This window comes from Odocoileus virginianus, chromosome 25 (assembly GCF_023699985.2).
Source record: "Odocoileus virginianus isolate 20LAN1187 ecotype Illinois chromosome 25, Ovbor_1.2, whole genome shotgun sequence".
NCBI lineage: Eukaryota > Metazoa > Chordata > Mammalia > Artiodactyla > Cervidae > Odocoileus > Odocoileus virginianus.
Genome location: NC_069698.1, coordinates 43,014,228 through 43,036,813, shown reverse-complemented (window position 1 = coordinate 43,036,813; position 22,586 = coordinate 43,014,228). Strand labels below are relative to the sequence as shown.

The 22,586-nt window shown below is 40.4% G+C and overlaps 2 long non-coding RNA genes across 2 annotated transcripts in view; both read right to left on the bottom strand.

The window, feature by feature from the left end:
- Positions 1-22,586, bottom strand: part of LOC110143833 (uncharacterized) — a 193,000-nt gene that overhangs the window by 109,293 nt on the left and 61,121 nt on the right. The window lies entirely within an intron of this gene.
- On the bottom strand, positions 11,204-14,964 carry LOC139031059 (uncharacterized). Its single transcript, XR_011483488.1, has 2 exons — positions 14,860-14,964; positions 11,204-13,083 (listed from the first exon to the last, which is right to left on the bottom strand). It is a non-coding gene; the product is annotated as an uncharacterized lncRNA (long non-coding RNA).

The window sequence follows — 22,586 nt, the reverse complement described above, 5'->3', positions numbered from 1 at the left end:
GTAAAAAAGAGCAATAATTGGGTGACTTTCTTTTTCCAGAAACTAATTACAAGCATCATAAGTGACAGGTTTTCTGTGAAGAAGGTTTTTTTTTCCTTTACTCTTTATTTTTATTTTATTATTATTTTTTTAAATTTCTTTTGGCTGCGATTGGTCTTCATTGCTGTGCACAGGCTTTCTCTAGCAGTGGCCAGCAGGGACTCCTCTGCATTGCACTGCGGGCTTCTGATAGCGGTGGCTTCTTACCGTGGAGCTCAGGCTCCAGGACATGGGCTCAGTAGTTGCAAGTCGTGGACTCTACAGCGTGGGCTTAGCATTTGTGGCACATGGGGTTAGTTGCTCCACAGCAAGTGGAATCTTCCTGGACCAGGGATCGAACCCATGTTTCCTGCATTTGCAGGTGGATTCTAATCCACTGTACAAACAGGGAAGTCTTGTGAACAAGGTTTGATTTGTCACTTATTTTCTGTGTTCAATGTTTGCTAATTCACTCATTTGTTTAGTTATTTGGAGAGAAAAACAAAACCTGAAAATAAAAGTTTAATTTTATTTTATCCCCATAAATAATAAATTTCTATTCTTCACACATGAAATTATTTTAAATTATAATTCATCATTTCTAAAATAGTTACATTATAATTATTTTACACTTTAAAATAAAATATATCTTCCCTTAATAACTTATTAGATATTAATATTTATATGGTGGGTAATGTCTTTCTAAGAAATGGAAGAGTTATCAGAATGGGTCTGCAACACATAGTTAAATCAATAATCTAGCTTTTCTTAAGGAATTTTTTAGGGCCTATATGGTAGTAAGGTATTGAAATTCCATTTGAGGTAGAAAAGATTAGTTTCAAGTAGACTATGAAAAGTCAAGTATGTGTAACCCCTAGAGCAATCACTAAATAAACTATATAAAGAAATATAGTAAAACATACCATAGACAAACTAAAAAGAAATATTAAAAACATTCAAAGAAAACAAAAGGAGGCAGGAAAGAAAAACAGAGGAATAAAAAAGAAGAAATAAAATAAGTAACAAACATTAAACTCAAATATATAAATAGTCATATTAAATATAAATGTTCTAAGGACCCCAACTTAAAAGACAAAAATTGTCAGAATGGATTTGTTTTAATAACCTATCCATATTCTATTTATAAGATATTTATTAAAATGTAAATAACTTTGCAGTTTAAAAAGTAAAAAGGTAAAGTTAACACCACATAAACACTAATCAAAGTAAAACAGGGGTAGTAAACTTAATACAAAAGTAGACTTCAAAGCAAAGAAATTAACCAAGGCTAGAGAGGCAAACCACATAATGATAAAAGAGTCAATTTACCAAAAAGAATAAAACAACCCTAAATCTGTATGGACCTAAGAACAGAGCTTCAAAATACATAAAGAAAAATTGACAAAACTAAAAGAAGAAACAGACTAATATACAGGTACACTGCAAAACTTCAAAACTTCTTTTGTAAGCAGAATGCTGGTTGCCAGGGGCTGGGAGTCTGGAGAAATGCGGAGGTACTAGTCAAAGTGTACAAACTTCCAGTTCTAAGATGACTAAGTTCTAGAGATCCAAGGTATAGCAGAGTAACTACAGTTAACAAACTGGTAAGAGAGTAAGTCTCAAATGTTCCTATCACCTAAAGGAAAAAGTAATTATGTGAGGTGATGGAGGTGTCAACTAACTCTAGTGTGGTAATCATGTCACAGTATATGTGTATCAAATAATGACATTACACACCTTGAACTTACATAATGCTATATGTCACTTATATCTCGATGAAGACAGAAAAACAAAAACTCTCCCATCAATCAATAGAAATAGTAGAAAGTCAGAAAGGTTATATAAGAACTGTCCAACACAATCAATTATAATTGAGACATTTGTAAAACATTCCACCCAGCAACACCAGAATAGAGATTGTTAAAACTTCACCTGGAACAGATAACAAAAATAGACTATATCTTGGATTACAAAACAAGCCTGAGCAAATTTAAAGAATTTAAATCATATAAACCATGTTCTCTAAAAATAATGAAACTAATTTAGAAATCAATAACAGAAATATAACAGGGTAAATTCTACACACTGACAAATTAAGCAACAAACCCCTATATAATCCATCAGTCAGTTCAGTTCAGTTGCTCAGTCGTGTCTGACTCTTTACAACCCCATGAATCACAGCATGCCAGGCCTCCCTGTCCATCACAAACTCCCGGGGTTTACTCAAACTCATGTCCATTGAGTCGGTGATGCCATCCAGCCATCTCATCCTCTGTCGTCATCTTCTCCTCCTGTCCCCAATCCCTCCCAGCATAATCCATAGGTCAGAGGAAATCTCAAGGAAAATTATAAAGCAATTTAAAGTGAACAAAATAAAAATACAATGCATCAAAATGTGTAGCATACAGCTAAAACAATGCTCAGAGAGAAATTTCTAGCAATCATTGCTTATGTAGGCAGTTCTAGCTTTGAAAAGTTCCAACATACATGACTTTCAGTTACCACAGTTTAAATAAATAATATTAGTCTTTAAAGACACTTCAAATTTTAGTTACTAAAAACCATATTTTTAGTATATATTTACTGCAAATAATCACATAAAGTTCAAACTTTGTTTCTAGCTTTTCAGTCCACAAATCACTATGTAAAAAACATATGAGCATCATGAGTGACCAACCACTTCTTTCAAAGTCTATCAATAATTGGCCACCATAAATCTATTATTTAGCTCATGCACAGATAGCGAGAGGTGTGCTTGTGTCGAATCCTTATTTCCCAGTGATGAACCCATTGGACATTTTCTAAAATGCATGATCAAAAGAGGAAACTGGCCAACAAAGAAGAATGTACTGCAAAGAAGTGAGATGAAGTTTGAAGTCAAAGAACATGGAATCACAGAAGAAATAGCTGGCTGTGGAAATGCGGACAGTATAAGCATTCAGGAAGCTCTGGAGAAACCAGAGGAACTCAGTGCAGATATATCTTTTGCAAATATTCTCTCCCACGCTTTCTTTTCCCAGAAAAGTTTCTCTGAGGCAAGAGAACTTCAAACTTTCGCTCAGTGTAAAAAAGGAAGAAATACTATTAAATTATGCCAGTTTTCTTGTGTGGATATTGTACTACAGTTATATAAGGTATCACTCATCATAGGAAGCTGGGTGAAAGGTTCAAGGGATTCTATGTATTATTTTTGCAACTTCTTATAAGTCTTCCCTGTTGGATCAGTCAGTAAAGAGCCTTTCTGCAATGCAGGAGACCCGGGTTAGATACCTGGGTCTGGAAGATCCCCTGGAGCAGGAAATGGCAACCACTCCAGTATTCTTGCCTGGGAAATCCCATGGACAGAGGAGCCTGGCAGGCTACAGTCCATGGGTCGCAACTGTCAGACACGACCTAGCAACTAAACCACCACCATCACCACCATGTAAGTCTATAATCATTTCAAAATAAAAGGTTAAAATAAATAAACTTTGTGGCATCCAAATATTTGAAGGCTTTCCAAAGCTAAGGTATAAGTACAGAGAACTTACTTCACCCTTTGATTAATCCTCTCTAAATCCCACATCACAACTTAGAAACATCTTTGGAAGAGGAAAGAAATCTCTTATGGAGGTTTGTGGGGAAAGGCATATCCAAGACCAATAAGAGTTCTTGGCCCTGGTGCCACTGAGTTAGTGGATCTCTTAGGAAAACTGTACGTGCAGTAATACAGAAGCCAACACAAACTGGCTTAACTGAAGTGCACTGGCTCACATAGTGCAGAGGACATTTAGGTTTCTGGTGTGGACTGATAAGAACTCCAGTCTACAGACATACCTCATTTTTATGCACCTCACTTTATCGCGCTTTGCTGGTACAGTCTTTTTTTGGAAACTGAAGGTTTGCGGTGACCATGCATGGAGCGAGTTTATTGACACCATTTTTCCAACAGCATTTTCTCACCTTGTGTCTCTGCATCACATTTTGGTAATTCTCAAAATATTTCAAACTTTTTCATTGTTGTATTTGTTACAGTAATCTGTGATCCGGGATCTTTGATCACTATTGCAAAAAAATTACAACTTATTGAGGCTTTATTTTTTTCGCAATAAACTGTTTTCTTATATAAGGCATGTTCATTGTTTTTTAGACATAATGCTCTTGCTTACTTAGTAGACTATAGTATGAAAGTGAAAGTTGCTCAGTCGTGTCTGACTCTTTGTGCCCCGAGGACTATACAGTCCATGGAATTCTCCAGGCCAGAATACTGGAGTGGGTAGCCTTTCCCTTCTCCAGGGGATCTTCCCAACCCAGGGAGGGAACCCACGTCTCCTGCATTGCAGGCGGACTCTCTACCACTGAGCCACTACCGAAGCCCAAAGCAAGAGCTCATGCCAATTATCTGGACTCGGGGTTCTTCTCTTGTAAAGGAGGGATGGAAGTGATGGTGCAGAAGCAACAGTAGTGTTCACTGCAGACAAAGTCACATTTAAACAGAGGCTGTGCCTGCCTAATAATCATTTAGATACTATTAACCAAACAGGTCTTTTTCTTCATTCTAATAACAGAACTATGTAAGCAAGTATGCAGGATGGAAGATATTTACTTATTTGGTCAACCAATCATTTTAAAAAAATGGCTAGAGCATTGAATCACTATTTCACTACTTAACAAGACACCTTGATAGAGCAAGTATCCAAAGGCTGGTTAAATTTTTATATGGGTGTCTAGTCAGACTGTGTTTATATAGGTCTATTATTTTTCAAGAATTTTACTGGCAGTTTTAAAAATTAATTAAGGCAACAAGTAACACTCTTTTTAACAAGAGTAATCAACAACCAAGTATTAATACCATTACGTTTTCTCTGTATAATGTAAATTCAACCCCTTGAGAAGTTGGGGAGTTTTGGGGAGTAGGCAAATAGTTCCTTTCTTCTGCTAGTTGACATATAACAGATTTATTACTGCTTTCTTCTCCACCCACAAATTTACTTGTAATTTTATCAGATCAAATGGTTGTTTTGGCACCATAAAGCCACAATATATATTCAAGCTGTTCGCCCACTAAATGAACTACAATATTATGGAAGCATTTTCATATGCAAATGAAGTCCACCAAACGAAAAACTAACAGCAGCTTCCTCTAAAATTTGAAAATCAACTTTTGAAATTGATCTTCTTTAACCATCTGGTCATAGCACTAAATGACTTAGTAGAAAAACTGTCTCCATTTTTATTGGCTTGAGAGAGGGTAAATGTTTGTTTTAATATGTTTTGTTAATCTTCTCTTCAAAGGAACCAGAGGCGAGCCACTGATATTAGCATATCTACTATCAAAAGCTCAGATACCTACTGTGTACAGAGTCTATTTTTGATCTACATTGTTCTTTTCCACATACTCCCACTTAATGCTTCACTATTATTCTCTTCTAGTCACATAGTTCTTTTTTTAAAAAAAGTTTTATACATACAAAAAGATCTTTTCAGTTCTTTATTCTTTTGATTTATTTTCTTGTCCTGACTGATTCATGGTTATCCCCCTCCTATATTTTAATTATACTGTGTCATCTTCTACCTAATTTTCCTTAGGTAATTTAGAGCAAAAAATCATGCATAGCCACTGAGTCTCTTTTATTTTTAAAATATGATATAAACATTATTTCTTTGATGATTTCCAGATCAATACATTTTAAAATAATTGAATGTTCTTCTTCACAAATTCAGAGAAAGAAATTTTGCTTCTCTATTTTTTGCACGATTTAGTCCTCAGGGACTAAAGTCCTTGAGACTTCCTAGAACAGAAAAAAGATTGCAAACAATTTTATTTATAGAAAAGGAAAGTCTGTTAAATGAGCAACTGTAAGAACTGTTCACAGGTAAGATTTTAGAAATTTTAAAACCACATACCTATCTTACTCTTGATATGACTATAGTTTTATTCCAAATTATTAAAAATGCAAAATTAATTTCTTAAATCAATATATATGCAGAGTACACCATGAGAAATCCTGGGCTGGAGGAAGCAAAAGCTGGAATCAAGATTGCTGGGAGAAATATCAATAACCTCAGATATGCAGATTACACCACCCTTATGGCAGAAAGTGAAGAAGAACTAAAGAGCCTCTTGGTGAAAGTGAAAGAGGAGACTGAAAAAGTTGGTTTAAAGCTCAACATTCAGAAAACTAAGATCATGGCATCTGGTCCCATCACTTCATGGCAAATAGATGGGGAAACAGTAGAAACAGTGGCTGACTTTATTTTTCTGGGCTCCAAAATCACTGCAGATGGTGACTGCAACCATGAAATTAAAAGACGTTTACTTCTTGGAAGGAAAGTTATGACCAAAGCAGAGACATTACTTTGTCAACAAAGGTCCATCTAGTCAAGGCTGTGGTTTTTCCAGTGGTCATGTATGGATGTGAGAATTGGACAATAAAGAAAGCTGAATGCCGAAGAATTGATGCTTTTGAACTGTGGTGTTGGAGAAGACTCTTGAGAGTCCCTTGCACTGCAAGGAGATCCAACCAGTCCATCCTAAAGGAGATCAGTCCTGGGTGTTCACTGGAAGCACTGATGTTGAAGCTGAAACTCCAATACTTTGGCCACCTGATGCGAAGAGCTGAATCATTTGAAAAGACCCTGATGCTGGGAAAGATTGAAGGCAGGAGGAGAAGGGGACGACAGAGGATGAGATGGTTGGATGGCATAACTGACTCAGTGGACATGGGTTTGGGTGGACTCCGGGAGTTGGTGATGGACAGGGAGGCCTGGCATGCTGCGGTTCATGGGATCGCAAAAAGTCGGACACGACTGAGCGACTGAACTGAACTGAATTGAACTGAAATCAATATAACATTCTATAGCTGAAAAGATTAGGAATAGGCTCTCAAGAAGACAAATTTTCATAATCAAAGCTATTTCCTTTAGCTATTTCCTCTTCAATGCAAGGTGTCCTGAAACAGAAATATATTGATTCCTAATGATCTTTGATAAACAGACACCTTGTCTTACTTCTCTATAAGTGAATCTTTAACAAGGAAGGAAGAGAGGAGACAGGAAGGGAGAGAGGTAAAAAAGAAAAGCAATGAAAAGAGTAAGAAAAGAAAGTCATTGTTTTGCAAGGATACCATTATCTTATACTCTTGGGAGACATATGCCAAGTAATTTAGTAATTACATGATCAAAGGAGTTTTCATGCTTTTTGCTCTACTAAAATAACTAAGTGCAAACTAGTACAGCCACTATGGAGAACAGTGTGGAGATTCCTTAAAAAAACTGGAAATAGAACTGCCATATGACCCAGCAATCCCTTTCCTGGGCATACACGCCGAGGAAACCAAATCTGAAAGAGACACGTGTACTCCAACGTTCATCACAGCACTGTTTATAATTGCCAGGACATGGAAGCAACCTAGATGCCCATCAGCAGATGAATGGATAAGAAAGCTATGGTACATATACACAATGGAATATTACTCAGCCATTAAAAGGAATTCATTTGAATCAGCTCTAGTGAGATGGATGAAACTGGAGCCCATTATACAGAGTGAAGTAAGCCAGAAAAATAAACACCGATACAGTATGCTAACGCATATATATGGAATTTAGAAAGATGGTAACAATAACCCTGTATGTATAGATGTATAGTAGTATAAAACAGATGTATAGATGTATAGAACAGACACAGATGTATAGAACAGACTTTTGGAATCTATGGGAGAAGGCGAGGGTGGGATGATCTGAGAGAACAGCATTGAAACAAGTATATTATCAAGGGTGAAACAGATCACCAGCCCAGGTTGGATGCATGAGACAAGTGCTCGGGGCTGGTGCACTGGGATGACCCAGAGGGATGGTATGGGGAGAGAGGTTGGAGCGGGGTTCAGGATGGGGAACACATGTAGATCCACGGCTGATTCATGTCAATGTATGGCAAAAACCACTACAATATTGTAAAGTAATTAGCCTCCAACTAATAAAACAATGAAAAAATAAAAATAACTAAGTAACCCAAAGGCAAAAGGTCCCAGAGAAGGCGAAGCTAATGATCCTTCTGTTATCAACGCACCTTTGCAGCTGGTCACAATGGGGAAAGGACTCTGGCCACTGGTGATCTGCACACACACCATCCAACCTCAACTGACCTCAGGAGGATACCATACCGGCCCACCCCACCCCACCCCAGCACGGCAGTGACATCACACTGACTTGTCTTCAGATCCCAACCTCTACTCCTGTTTTTTTTCATAATCTCTTGTGTTGTTTTCCTCCATATGTAGAAAGGAGAAAATTACAGCACCAGTCTCAGAACTGGTAAGAAAACGAAATGAAACAATATATTAAAAATATAAAACACATAGGTTTTTCTTAAAAATAAATTTCCACTCTAACTCTCTTTAAAATATCTAGAATAAAATTGTTTTTAAGTTTTTTCCTGATCCATAGGGGGAGGTTGGAGGAAAATTTTCACATGTCAACCATTCATGTCATTCAAAGATACTGCCTCATTATGATCAACATTATTTGGTATTTCTTCCCACACAGCAAAAGATACAACTCCAGTATCAAAAAATGGTGCGATAATTTAATAAAGAGAAAGCTGGTTCCATTGTATTTTTCTTCAAATAAAAAAAAAACCATAACTAAGCATTATAATAGCAAAGTTCTATAAAGTGCTTACCATATACCATAGATGTATATTAATCATTCAACCCTTAAAACCCTTGTACTATTATTACTATACTCACTTTATAGACGAGAACATTGAGTAAGAGAGAACTTAGTTTTCCCAAGGGTACCAAGCAAAAGAATGGTGGAGATGTGCTCTGAACCAAGCAGAAGCTTTGCGTTTTAACTACCATATGCTCCCCAAGGATGAGAGTCTTAATTGGTCCATCCTCTCATTAATGCCGAGCATTTGGTTCCTCCTGGATGTGAACCAGTTCTTTTCTAGGAGATATCTCTGATGCCCCTCTAGAGATGGCAAGTTGCAATTTCCTATCCAGAGGAGAAAATAGTACATATACAACACAGCTCTAGCCTCTAACAATTTGGTCTTGAGCAGCAGGACAAAGGGCCTTGGAAAGAAACATTTTTGATCATTTAAACTATCTTTATGACTGTTAATAAAAAGTCATACAGAATGCATTCATTTTCCTCTTGCACTCACAATTAAGTAGGAGAATTGTTGCAAAATCTGCAGGAACTTGAAGCATCTTACACAAATACTTCTGGAAATGGTACAAATCTAACATTTCACTGCCATGTAATTAATCAGTATCACCCGGTGATGAGAGCTAGCATGATGGATCTTGAGCTGGATCATGGTGGGTTTTGAGTGGCAATTTATTCCCTAAAACAATGCTACCTTCATTATCTACATGTGATGACCTAGGTTTTATGTGCTCATGGTGTATCTCTGAGCTTCCCAGGAGGCACTAATAGTAAAGAAATTGCCTGCCAATGCAGATGTGAGAGACGCAGGTTCGATCCCCGAACCAGGAAGATTCCCTGGAAGAGAAAAACCCACTCCAGTATTCTTGCCTGGAAAATCCTCAAGGACAGAGGAACCTGGCGGGCTACAGTCCATAGCGTCGCAGAGTTGGACACGACTGAGCAACTTAGCACACACACATGGTGTGTCCTTCAGTAGCTCAAAAAAACCCTTTTATGGTAGATGCTGTAACACGCTCCCTCCAGAACTGAGACACATAATTCCCCTAGTTGCTGCAACTAAATAAGTTCCCTGGATATGAACGGGTTTCATTCCGAGAGTGCATTTGTAAGTCAATTTGTTCTTAAGTCCAACAAAGTTAGCCTAGATACCCAACTAACACACGGCTATATACTGCCACTTTTATTCCTGTGTCTGGACATCCTGGGCTCGCAGTAAGGATACTGTTCTACTTACTGTGCTCTATACAGTATTGTACAGTGGAGCACACAAAAGCACAACCACTTTTGTGGGTGCACAAAAGTGCCAGAAGGATGCACGCACGTACCAGAAACGAGAACAAACTTACATGATTGGACATGCGAATGCACACCAGCATCTCTGAAAGCTGGCAACTTGAAGGTTGCTCTGTAAGGGACTTACTCTAATGATTGCTGAGAGTTTTCAGCCAAGCCTTTTTCTGGGAATTACTTGTGCACAGAGTCACTTCACACAAATTTCTTCCCCCCCTGGGTCAGCCCACACCCAATGATGGTTAATATTGTGATCTAAAGTCCTTACCCTTTTGCCTCTGTTCAGAACACTCTGGGGGACATTCCAGCTCCTCCACATCCCATGGGATCAGCTGAGGTCTTTGTTGGACCCACATTCAAGTTTGGCTTCACTCTCAGCCAATCCTACTTCATCCTCCCAGAGCTATGGATCCCATAAGAACTCCCCCAACAAATCTCCTGCCACAAACCTCTGCTTCAGAATCTGCTTTCTGGGAACCTGACCTGAAACAACTGTTTAACAAAATTAGTCTCCATATTGTGTGTGTGTGTGCGCGCGCTAAGTCACTTCAGTCATGTCTGACTCTTTGTGACCCTATGGACCATAGCCTGCCAGGCTCCTCTGTCCTTGGGATTCTCCAGGAATGAATATTAAAGTGGGTTGCCACGCCCTCCTCCAGGGGATCTTCCTGAGTCAGGGATCAAACCCATGACTCCTAATCTCCCTCACTGGCAGGCAGGTTCTTTACCACTAGCACCACCTGGGAAGCCCATCTCCATACTGTCTGATGCAAATATTTCCTGCTTTCTGCAGACCACACTGGCCTCATCTTCTGCTTCCCATGACAAATGATATTTGTATTCTGTGACATACTGGCAGTGTCCCTGGCAAGGACATTTTCTCAGGTCAATATAATTATGAAAATTGCTTCAGTCAAGCACTGTCATTGAAGGACTTTATTATAAACTCAACACACGAGTCAATCCCATAACATCATCTAAGAAATCTTTAAAATTCCATATTGAAAAAGATAGTACAGTCTGCAAAATAAATAGCAATAACTACTGGACAATTGACTCGACCTGTGAAATTCAAGTCTCTTAAGAGTGGCCAGCAGTTCAATGGAAGATTATGATTTCAATGATCATAAAGTTTCAGAAACCACTGATCTCAGGCAAAATATGGAGCATATTCTTCTAGACTATGTTGCTTTCCCTCCAATTCTTCACAAGTATACGTGCATCTCTTCAGAGCTCCCCATTTTGTTTGCTCAAGATTAAGATATCATCATTCCAATAAATGGAGAGAGATGACATCAAAGCAAGGTGTGTGCCATAGCCTGGAGCATTGTTCAATTACCAACCAATATCAAAGCATCTTCTTTATACATTTTGCTGATTTTGTGCAGTGCTTTTCTGAACATAAATAGATTTTTATAACCAGAAAAAAACATTCTGTTGGACAACAGCTTAAAAGTAGGCATACATGTACACACACACACATACACACACACACAATAGCAACTCTCTAACACCGAAACCTTTGCTTTTACAAAAGTATTCTAGTCTTAGAGCACCCTACTGGAAACTATGAGATCTTAAATAGAGCTATACATTTGGGATCTATGTAAACCTAAACAATTTTCCAAAGAATCTAAAATCTGAACGTAAGGCTAGGATTAATAACTTCTTACTGTACTCACCACCCAAGCTTCCTAGAATCTGTAACTTTGCACTTGCTGATTATTTTTTATTGATTTAACATTATATTTAGAGATATCTCTTCCCTGGTGGCTCAGACGGTAAAGAATCTGCCTGCAATGCAGGAGACCCAGGTTTGACCCAGGTTGAGACCCAGGAAGATCCCCTGGAGGAGGAAGTTGCAATCCATCCCAATATTCTTGCCTGGAGAATTTCAGGGATGATCTCTGTATTTCTTTGGAGTTTTATCTCTGGTCTAAAAAAGGAGAGATTTAAACCCAAATTTGTACTGATTTACTCTTATTTTACTTACAGTGAACTGTACTTTCCAAAGATGGCTGCAATGGTATCTCCCATCTTTCTAGCTTTTCTAACAATATGACCATGACGTCTCTCCCATGAAGTTATAGTGCGTTTCTTTGAAATTGATTGTCTCCTTGTGACTGCCTTATCCAAGAGTATGACCGAAGTAATACAATGCGAATTTCAAGGCTAGATCATAAAATGCATGTGCTTCAGCTTTGGTCTCCTGTGGTATGCTCTTAGAGCAGCTGCCATCCTACGCTGTGCTCACTCAGTTGTGTCCAATTCTCTGTGGCCCCATGAACTGTAGGCTCCTCTGTCCATGGAACTTTCCAAGCAAGAATACTGGGGTGGGTTGCCTTTTCCTCCGCCAAGGGATCTTTCTGGCCCAGGGACTGAATCCGCGTCTCTTGTGTCTCCTGCATTGGCAGGTGGATTCTTAACCATTGAGCTACCTGGGAAGTAGCCATGCTATAAGGAAGCCCAAGAAACCTGAGCAAAACTATAAGGGAAAATCCTCTCTGAAGGCCAAACTTGGGTTAGGCTCTCCCTTATATACTTTCACAGCCCTGTGCATTTTCCCTACAGATCTATTCAAGCAATAGTAATCAATTAATTTCTTGAATATTTATTCATTTGTCATCAACTTCTTCCTCTAGAATTTAATTTCAGGAGGACCAAAACTAGTCAGTCTTATCTTTGTCTGCCTTCTGTCTAGAATGCCTGCCATGTAATGGTCCATCAACAAATGCTGACAAAATTCAAAAAGGGGCAAAAAGGGCAAGCAGTTGGCAAGACCTCACATCAGATGTTTGTGACATTAAGGATAAGGTGCAGCTCTTTCAAAGGATTTGAAAGCTTACAAAGAGACCATGACTACTGCACTAAAAATTAAATGCTAATAAAGTTTAAGTCTGAGCAAAGCTGGGCATACAGGAAATGTTTATACGCACGGCATGTTTTCCCAGATCACAGTTATCTAGCTCCACACCCCTCTTTTTTGGCAGAAGTGCCTTCCCTTTTCAATCCTCTCACAAAGCTTGGTGTAGAGACATGCCTGTAGAACAGAGCAGCTCATTTGCATGGCAGTGCCTTCATAATGGGTTTCCTTGATGGCTCAGTGGGTGAAGAATCCACCTGCAAGGCAAAAGACACAGGAGACCTGGGTTTAACCCCTGGGTTAGGAAGATCCCCTGGAGGAGGAAATGGCAACCCACCCCCTCCAGTCTTCTTGCCTGGAGAATCCCATGGACAGAGGTGCCTGGTGGGCTACAGTCCACGGGGTTGCAAGAGTAGGACACGACTGAGTGAGTAAGTGAGCCTTCATAATTCTCCTTTCTTGTTCAAAACGAAAGCGATCACTAAAGTGATAAAGTCATAGATCTTGGTGCTACTGCATTTTGAAATGGACACTTTGTTTTGGAGGAGAGATGTATAGCAACATCCCTGGCCTCCGCCCAGCAGACAGTGGTAGCAACGCACCCTCGGCCCCCACCAGGTCCCTCCAAGTTGTGTTAACCAAAAAAAAAAAAAAGTCTCTGGACATTGCTGGATGTCCCTAGAAAGAAAAACTGCCAGGTGTTGAGAATCACCAGTCACAGAGAAAACACAGAAAAGCTGCCAGGCAACCATCAAGCCTCTGTGTGAGGAGCATAGCATGGTTCACGTGGGCACCAAGGGTGTCAGTGCCAACACACTGTGATTGGCGGCCTTTCCCCTTAGGGCCAGGTCCAGCAGGTCTGGCCTGATAACCAGCCACCTTGTCTCATTTTGTTCTAAGTTAGGCCCATGTGTCTACTGACCCTCAGCAGTCAAGTGCTCTTCGCCCTCCTCTAAGGCTGCACTCTGCAATAAAAGCCTCAAAGCAATGCCTTTGTGCATTAAATACCTTCTGGAGGTTTTAGACAATTCATTTATCCATATTCTATTTTTACCATGATCCCTCTTCATAGGGTCTGGGATGAGGTCAATTGGTCCATCTAGAGTACAAGTGATTGATATATGCTACACTCTGGATCCCCACTACCCAGCAAGGGTTTCTTCGACGTTTAAGACATACCCAAATACATAAGAATTCGAGGATAAGGATGACTCAGATTCAGCCTCGGACCTTTACCATAATCACATATGAAAATAAGTAGTACTCATAGCAGCAGGGCTGTAAATGATTATATTGAGTTTCTGTTCACATCTCTTCCCATATCTTACTGGAAACATTGTTTAAAAACCACTAGCTAACATCTCTTAATGGGGATACCAGACAAGTAAGTGTCATGAAATGAGTTTCTCCACATTCCTTAAAGTAGCCCAGGCTTCTCCAGTGTTGCAATCCAAAGGACATTCCCTCAAGGTCAGTTTCACATTTCAACACATTAAAATTGAGGTTGTTTCCCAAGTCCCAGGAAGGAGAGGTTCAATAACTCACATGCCTTTCTGCTTTCCTGCTGGTCTGTTCATAGAGGAGGCAGCCTGCTTACAATTATTGAAACAGAAAAGCCAGATAATGATGTGTTTGAGAACAGCCTCAAAAACAGTGCCTGGGTCACTCCCTCTGTGTTTATGAATGCCTATGTCATCTGGCTGTGAGAGTTCTGGTTTCATGGGGGTGATGCAGTTATGGCCCAGTCCCCACATAGCTGTCTTTAAAAAACACGGATTCCTGTGCAAAGAAGACAGATACTCCAGGAAACAGGGGGTGGCCACTGTCTATGATTATAAAGTTGTGATTGCAAATACTCTCACCTAGGACTTAAAAGATAGAATGCAGACAATCTGTCTTCCTTCTTCATACTGCTCTGGAGATGAATTTAAGGATGTCTTCTGAGGCCAACTGAATCACCACCCTTTGCTTCCATGACTATGTGAAATGTTTTAAAATTATTTTATGTTGTGCAAAAGTTCAGATAACTTTACCTTCTCTACAGTGATCTGACATTGGAAATCATCTTGCAGCAACAGAATATCAAGAGTGAGATTTGAGGTTATTTTGCACCATGACAAAATAGGTATATGTGTTGTTCCAATTGCATCCATGAAAAGGAAGGTTCTAAAATCTCAGATAGGACATGAATATTCAGGTTACTTATGATGAAACAGAACTCATCAGCCAATGACTCTGACTTACCTGCCCTGTATAATAGGGAATCTGTTTGGTGACGCATTTGGGATGCAGAGCATGTGCTTCAGAGGATGATGCAGCTGAGCAGAGCAAAGTCTCAAGTATAAGGAGAGAGCACCCTGTTCCTTCCCAGAGGGGACAAGTGAGTGAGGGATCACAGGTCACCAGCCAATAGTGTTTAACAGTGACCTGTATCATCAACAGTATTGAGCTCATCAGCTTTGAGTGAGAAAAGAACATTCTTTCATCCTAAGCAATTACTTCTATCAGCCAGTTAAAATCCCAATCTGATGGAAAATGATTTCAGGCAATTGTTTCCTTTGATTCATAAGAAGAAAAAAATAGAATATGAAAACCAAAACTTTTATTGAGGGATGGTGATCTTAGCATAATTTTGAGGAAGGACAAATCTGTGAAAACATTATCAAAATTGCATAGCCAATCTGCAAAGCAGACTCCAAGTCAGCTCAACTAAAGCTTTCATTTGAGGTGAAGCTTAGTAGCTTCTCTGTCTTATCTATTAGACTTTCTAGGGCTTCCCTTCATAGGGCCGTTCAGCTTCAGCTTCTTCAGCATTACTGGTCAGGGCATAGACTTGGATTACTGTGATACTGAATGGATTGATTGGAAATGAACAGAGATCATTCTGTCGTTTTTGAGATTGCACCCAAATACTGCATTTTGGAATCTTTTGTTGACTATGAAGGGTACTCCATTTCTTCTAAGGGATTCTTGCCGACAGTAGTAGATACAGTGGTCATCTGATTTAAAGTCTCCCATTCCAGTCCATTTTAGTTCACTGATTCCTAAAATGTCGATGTTCACTCTTGCCATCTCCTGTCTGACCACTTCCAATTTACCTTGATTCATGGACCTAACATTCCAGGTTCCTATGCAATATTGTTCTTTACAGCATCGGACTTTACTTCCATCACCAGTCACATCCACAACTGGGCATTGTTTTCTCTTTGGCTCCGTCTCTTCATTCTTTCTGGAGTTATTTCTCCACTCTTCTCCAGTAGCATATTGGGGCCCTACTGACCTGGGAGTTCATCTTTCAGTGTCATATCTTTTTGCCTTTCTTATCTTTCATACCTCCAAGTCAGGCTTCAACAGTATAAGAACTGAGAATTTCCAGATGTTCAAGGTGGATTTAGAAAAGGCAGAGGAATCAGAGATCAAATTGTCAACATCTGTTGGATCATCAAAAAAGCAAGAGAGTTCCAGAAAAACATCTACTTTCACTTTATTGACTATGCCAAAGCCTTTGACTGTGTGGACCACAACAAACTGTGGAAAATTCTGAAAGAGATGGGAACACCAGACCACCTGACCTGCCTCCTGGGAAATCTGTATGCAGGCCAAGAAGCAATAGTTAGAACTGGACATGGATAACAGACCGGTTTCAAATCGGGAAAGGAGTACATCAAGGCTGTATATTGTCACCCTGCTTATTTAACGTCTATGCAGAGTACATAATGTGAAACGTCAGGCTGGATGAAGCACAAGCTGGAATCAAGATTGCTGGGAGAAATATCAATAACCTCAGATATGCAGATGACACCACACTTTTGGCAGAAAGCAAAGAACTAAAGAGCCTCTTGAAGAAAGTGAAAGAAGAGAGTGAAAATGTTGGCTTAAAACTCAACATTCAAAAAACTAAGATCATGGCATCTGGTCCCATCACTTCATGACAAATAGATGGGGAAACTATGGAAACAGTGAGAGACTTTATTTTTGGGGGCTCCTAAATCACTGCAGATGGTGACTGCATCCATGAAATTAAAAGATGCTTGCTCCTTGGAAGAAAAGCTATGATCAATCTAGGCAGAATATTAAAAAGCAGAGACATCACTTTGTCAACAAAGGTCCTTCTAGTCAAGGCTATGGTTTTTCCAGTGGTCATGTACGATGTGAGAGTTGGACTATAAAAAAAGCTGAGCGCTGAAGAATTGATGCTTTTAAACTGTGGTGTTGGAGAAGACTCTTGAGAATACCCACTGCAAGGAGATCCAACCAGTCCATCTTAAAGGAAATCAGTCCTGGGTGTTCACTGGAAGGACTGATGCTGAAACTGAAACTCCAATACTTTGGTCACCTGATACGAAGAACTGACTCATTGGAAAAGACTCTGATGCTGGAAAAGATTGAAGGCAAGAGGAGAAGGGGAAGACAGAGGATGAGATGGTTGGATGGCATCACCGACTTGATGGACATGAGTTTGAGCAAGCTCCGGGAGTTGGTGATGGACGGAGAAGCCTGGCGTGCTGTAGTCCATGGGGTTGCAAAGAGTCAAACATGACTGAGCAACTGAACTGAACTAAACAGCTTCCCTGGTGGCTCAGATGGTAAAGAATCTGCCTTCAGTGCAGGAGATGTGGGTTTGATTCCTACGTTGGGAAGATCCCCTGGAGAAGGTAATGGAAACCCACCTCACTATTCTTGCTTGGACAATCCCATGGACAGAGGAGTCTGGTGAGCTCTACTCCATACAGTCACAAAGAGTAGGACATGACTCAGCGACAAGCACACACAGAATCACATGTTTGACAGTGGATAATAGTTGTTGTTTCAAAACTCACTAGGACAAGAATTCCCCTTTTCCCACGTAGATGCTTTCCTGAGAACCAAAGCAGGTGAACATCATTAGGAACACAAGGGAAAGAAAACATAATACAGAAGTCATGGTATTTGAAATTGCTAGCCATGCTTGGGGCAGCATTTGGGTAGATTTCCGAGCTCTTCTGTTTCTATTTATATTGTCAGCTAAACTGCAGGAAAGTCAATGTGGTGGAACAAACGCAGTAAAAATGGCAGAGAAAGGAAATTAAATAAGCATATTCTGAAATACTCTCAGGACAACAGGAGCGGTGCCAGGTAATAAGCATAAACAAAATGTCAAGCTAAATGTAGCTAAAATTGTCAACTTTTCCGTATTTACTTAAATAAATAAAATATCCAATTTGACCACTACTAGAATGTTTTTGCTGGTGCATTGGAAATATCTAGCCTGTGAACTGAAAATTGATAAGCAAGAGAAGAAAATGTGTTCAAATCCTAGTGTCCAGATGTGTCCATTCTAGTTCATCTCATGCATTCTCAGTAGGATATTATTACCTGGACTCCAATTGGCCTGCAGAGCTTTGGTGCTCTGTCCAGATCTTTCTTTGAGGGTGGCATACCCAACTCCCAGTTGCCCAGGGCTCACAGCTGCATCCCACACTGGCAACTACTTCTGCATCAGGAACTGCTTTGCCTGAGGTGACATCTCCTGGGGAAGGTGGTCTCACAGTTCATGAGCTGCCATGGGGACTTAAGGCCAAGCTTCCTTTCCTTCTATTTAGGAGAACCTGAAGGACCATCCCAGCTCTAAAATTCCCCTTGGGGGATTTCCTTGGTGGTCCAGTGGTTAAGACTGGACCACTATAGGGGGCACAGGTTTGATCTCCAGTCAAGGAACTAAGATCCCACATGCCATGAGGCATGGCCAACATTTTTAAATAAGTAAACAGATGATAGGTAGATAGATAAGTAAAATTCCCCTTGGGATCAGATGAAGCCTCACTTGCAACTGTATTGGAGGTCAACTTCTTGATCTCCTCGATCTTATCATGCTGACTTCCTTAAGGCGTACTCCCCAAGAACAGCCCCTACAAACCTTCTACTGCTGTGTGCTGCGCCTTATCTCGGAATCTTTCCAAGGAATCTAGTTTAAGTGACTTGATGACAGGCGTGGTTCCAGGAAGACCCAAGATTGGGATTTGGGAGCTGGATCACTGCCAGCTCTCTGGCAATGAGGACAGTAGGTAGCAGCGGAAGGTAGCAAACAGTAACTGGTGTGCTAAAGCAGTGCAGTCGTCCAAACTTTCACTGGTGGTACAACAGAAGTGATAGCAGTGGATGGCAAAGCAGCAGCCAATGTCATGTATCTAGGGTGTGAGAGATGGGAGGGAAAAGGCAACTCTAAGGGTGGAGATGGGTGGCTGTTGAGTGCCACTGATTCATAACTGAGGGTGATTATTCACTTCACAGCAGAAGTGAATATACTTAGAGTGCACAGGAGCTAGTTAAACATACTACCAAAGGGATTTCCCTGGTGGTCCAGTGATTTGGGTGATCCAGGGGATTTGGGTTTCATCCTTGAGCCTCTGCTCCACAGCAAGGGAAGCCCAAATGCTGCAATAAAAACCCAGTGTAGCCAAAAATTTAAAAATAAAAATAAATAAAACACAATAGCAGGATGTATAGTATGCTTGTGAGTACAAACCCTTAAAAGAATGTTGGGTCAAGGGGTAAAGGAGAGGGATGTGAAGTTGGATCAGAAATCTACTTCAGAATACAGATATAATACTCTCTTAAGACCTTGGAAAACAATGCTTCTATACTGCTAGGCTAGCTCTTGGAAATTTAGACAAAGCAATAGCCCACACTAAGTGAAGCAGCCATGCCAGAACCAATATAACAGTGGGAAGGATAAGGAATCAAAGGACTCAGAAAGGTGAACACAGTAAAGTTGATATACTACATAAAGCTACTATTTTCTGCAAGTGGCACACAGAACCCTCCCTCTGCTGATGCAGCGAGAATGCCCTGGTAAGAACATTTCCAGCATTACCAAGAGCCTCAGTTGGGGCCATAGTCTGAAGGCCAGGGCTGGGATTGGCGACATAATCTGCAGGGCGCAGTGAAAAATGAAAATGTGGACTCCCTTGCTTGAAAAGAATTTCAAGCCTGCAATAGCAGAGCATTAGACAGTGTGGGGCCCTTCCAAGTGTAGGGCTAGGTGCAGTCACTCAGTCATGTGCTCACAAAGCCGGCCATGCGAAAGGCTTAAGAGAAAGCTTGTTGTTACAGAAGTGGGGTCCCTCTTGACACTGGGGGTGATGGAACCCTTAAATAATAGAGACCAAGAAGCGGCACTTAACCCTCAGAAGCAAATGAACATGATGATTACAGCAAGAAGCAAGGTTGGAACAGCACCGGGAAGCCTGACTTTCAGAGAACAATGGAGATGTTCCTAGAGGCAAAATAGATAGGCATCAAGTCAGAGTCTTTCTGCACTAAATAATCAAGATAATCAGGAAGTTGAGTGCAACCAGTTCCATAAACAGTGGTCAATTTCCAGACAGGAGCCTGTTCTCAGACTCAGAACCCATTGACTAAAGGACCAATTTCCTTTGAAGAATATTACGAAGCACAACAGTAAGTATATTCAGTAGTAAGTTCCCAAGATCTTCAAAGAGGCGAATGGCATTTATTTATTTAAGTAACTGTGCATTGAGGACAAAGGGATGCCCAGATCTTTCAAGAATTGAAAGATTCTAAATTGGATTGATACCCAGAGATCCAAAGCATCACCATGGCCCCCTTGTTGGGACACATAGAGGCCAGTAATCAATGGAGTCATAGCCTACATCCGTTCCACAGTTCATTCACTGGATCCACGGGCCCATCCATTGACCATTTCTGCCAGACTCCAAATACACCACATAGGTTCCTTCATACATGGTGTAAGCCATCACAGTGGAGAAGGCCAAGTGAAAGGTCTGAAACTGCTCATTCCTTGACCGAGATGGTAAATCAAAACAAAAGCACGTAGAGGTGGTACTGCCACCTTCACCGTTTAAAGAAAGCAGGGACGTGGGTCTCTGCAGATATTGCTCTCATGGGTCAGTCCTTAAAATACAAATTAAGAAATACTCATGGCCAAGTTCTTAGCTAGCTAACAAGTTTTCTAAGTATCCAATTATATAGTTATCCTAAAATTAGTATTCTAAAATGAGATGGTTGTCACCAGGATGTATGTTAACAAGTGTATATGAATGAAAAAATGAGATCAGACTTTTCTGATGAAGACTAAGTCTGATTTGGCTGAATAACTTGACAGTGAGAACTGGCTTTGTTAATTAGATGATGTGGCAACAGGTACCATAAGCTGGATAAGCTAAATCTAACAGGTCCACAAGTTTGGTAAAAATACATTGAAAACCCTTATGCAACACACAGTATGTTGGAAACTACATCCTTGGTACCTAATTAAACTGATGACATGTGAGCTTAAAAATACGGGAGTTACACACCTTTTAAAAATTCTTTTAGGAAGTACAAGAGCAAAACAGTTGAGAATAGATCTCAATAGTGATCAATAGATCTCACTAACAAAGAACATTAGATCTGGAAAGGATATGGCTGTGGTACAACCTTATTTACAGAGAAGAAAACAGAAAAGTTAAACAACCTGCAACCAACTTGTGAAAGAGCTGGGATTAGATCTCGAGTCTCCTGTCCCTCGGAGAAGGAAATGGCAACCCACTCCAATATTCTTCCTGGAGAATCCCATGGACAGAGGAGCCTGGTGGGCTACAGTCCATAGGGTTGCAAAGAGTCGGACACAATTGAAGTGACTTAGCACGCACGTCCACTCCTGGTCCCTAAGGAATGATTCCACTGAATACACCTCCCTCCTAGGACTCTGCCCTCTACCCCACTCCACGGAGCCACTTAGGAGCCCCCTAAGGCAGAAAACAGACATTAGTTAAATAAATGAACAGTTCACTTCAGAACAGAAGTGTCAAGGTAGGCAGAATCTGCCTGCTGGCTTATCCTTAACAGACTTTAGCTGTGACACCAGCAGGAAAAAGTGGGATGCAGTGTTTGGTCTGAAGAATGAGCCTGAGTCACAAGAATATCGTCATGGGCCATGGGTGACTTCACGGTCCCAGGGCAGGCATCGAACTGGAAGATCAATTTCCCCCAGCCTCACACAACGATCACATCTGTCTTCCGAAATGCATTCCCCGAGCTCAGCCCTCTCCTCTTCCTCCATTGCCAGACTTCAGCCTGACACCTGGTCACGTCTCAAGGTGCCTCCCTCTCAGCTTTAATTAGCAGGACGCTCTAGGAGAGTGTGTCCCGGAGCACAATTGGTCGTGATTTTGCTTCATAGGCAATAAAATTATATCCCCCATTGATCCAGTCAGAACGTCCTACGACATAGTTCATGCTCTCTGCTTTATTTTCCTGGTTTGGGGGTTTTGTTCAGTTTTCCAGAGAATCTCTATTTTTCCGTTCAGCTTAACTGAAGATGTTTACCTGCTTTAAGCTCAGAGGAATGAGAGCATATAAATCTCTGAAAGCAGGCAAGGGAAGGCTTTCGGGTTTGTAAGATTCCACTGGCTTTTGTTTGCAATGACGAATAGCGCTAACTAGACTAAAATCTGAAAATGATATATTAATAGTGGAGGAATAGTCCATGTTAACTGGGCATACAATTACAGTGGAACATTTAATAAGCAAAGTATAAGGGCCAAGAGTGCTCATGATAAAAATCACTGAGAGAAGTTCAGTGACCATTGATTTTGAATGGATGGCATTAATCTATGAGCGATCGATACGTTTTTAATTGGAATTCTGCCATCTCTGGGTATATACAGAGCAAAGTCTATTAAGGCAAATGATAAGTCCTCTTTGTTTTAGAGCTTACAGCAGGGAATTAGAGATGAGATTTTGGATTAGGACATTT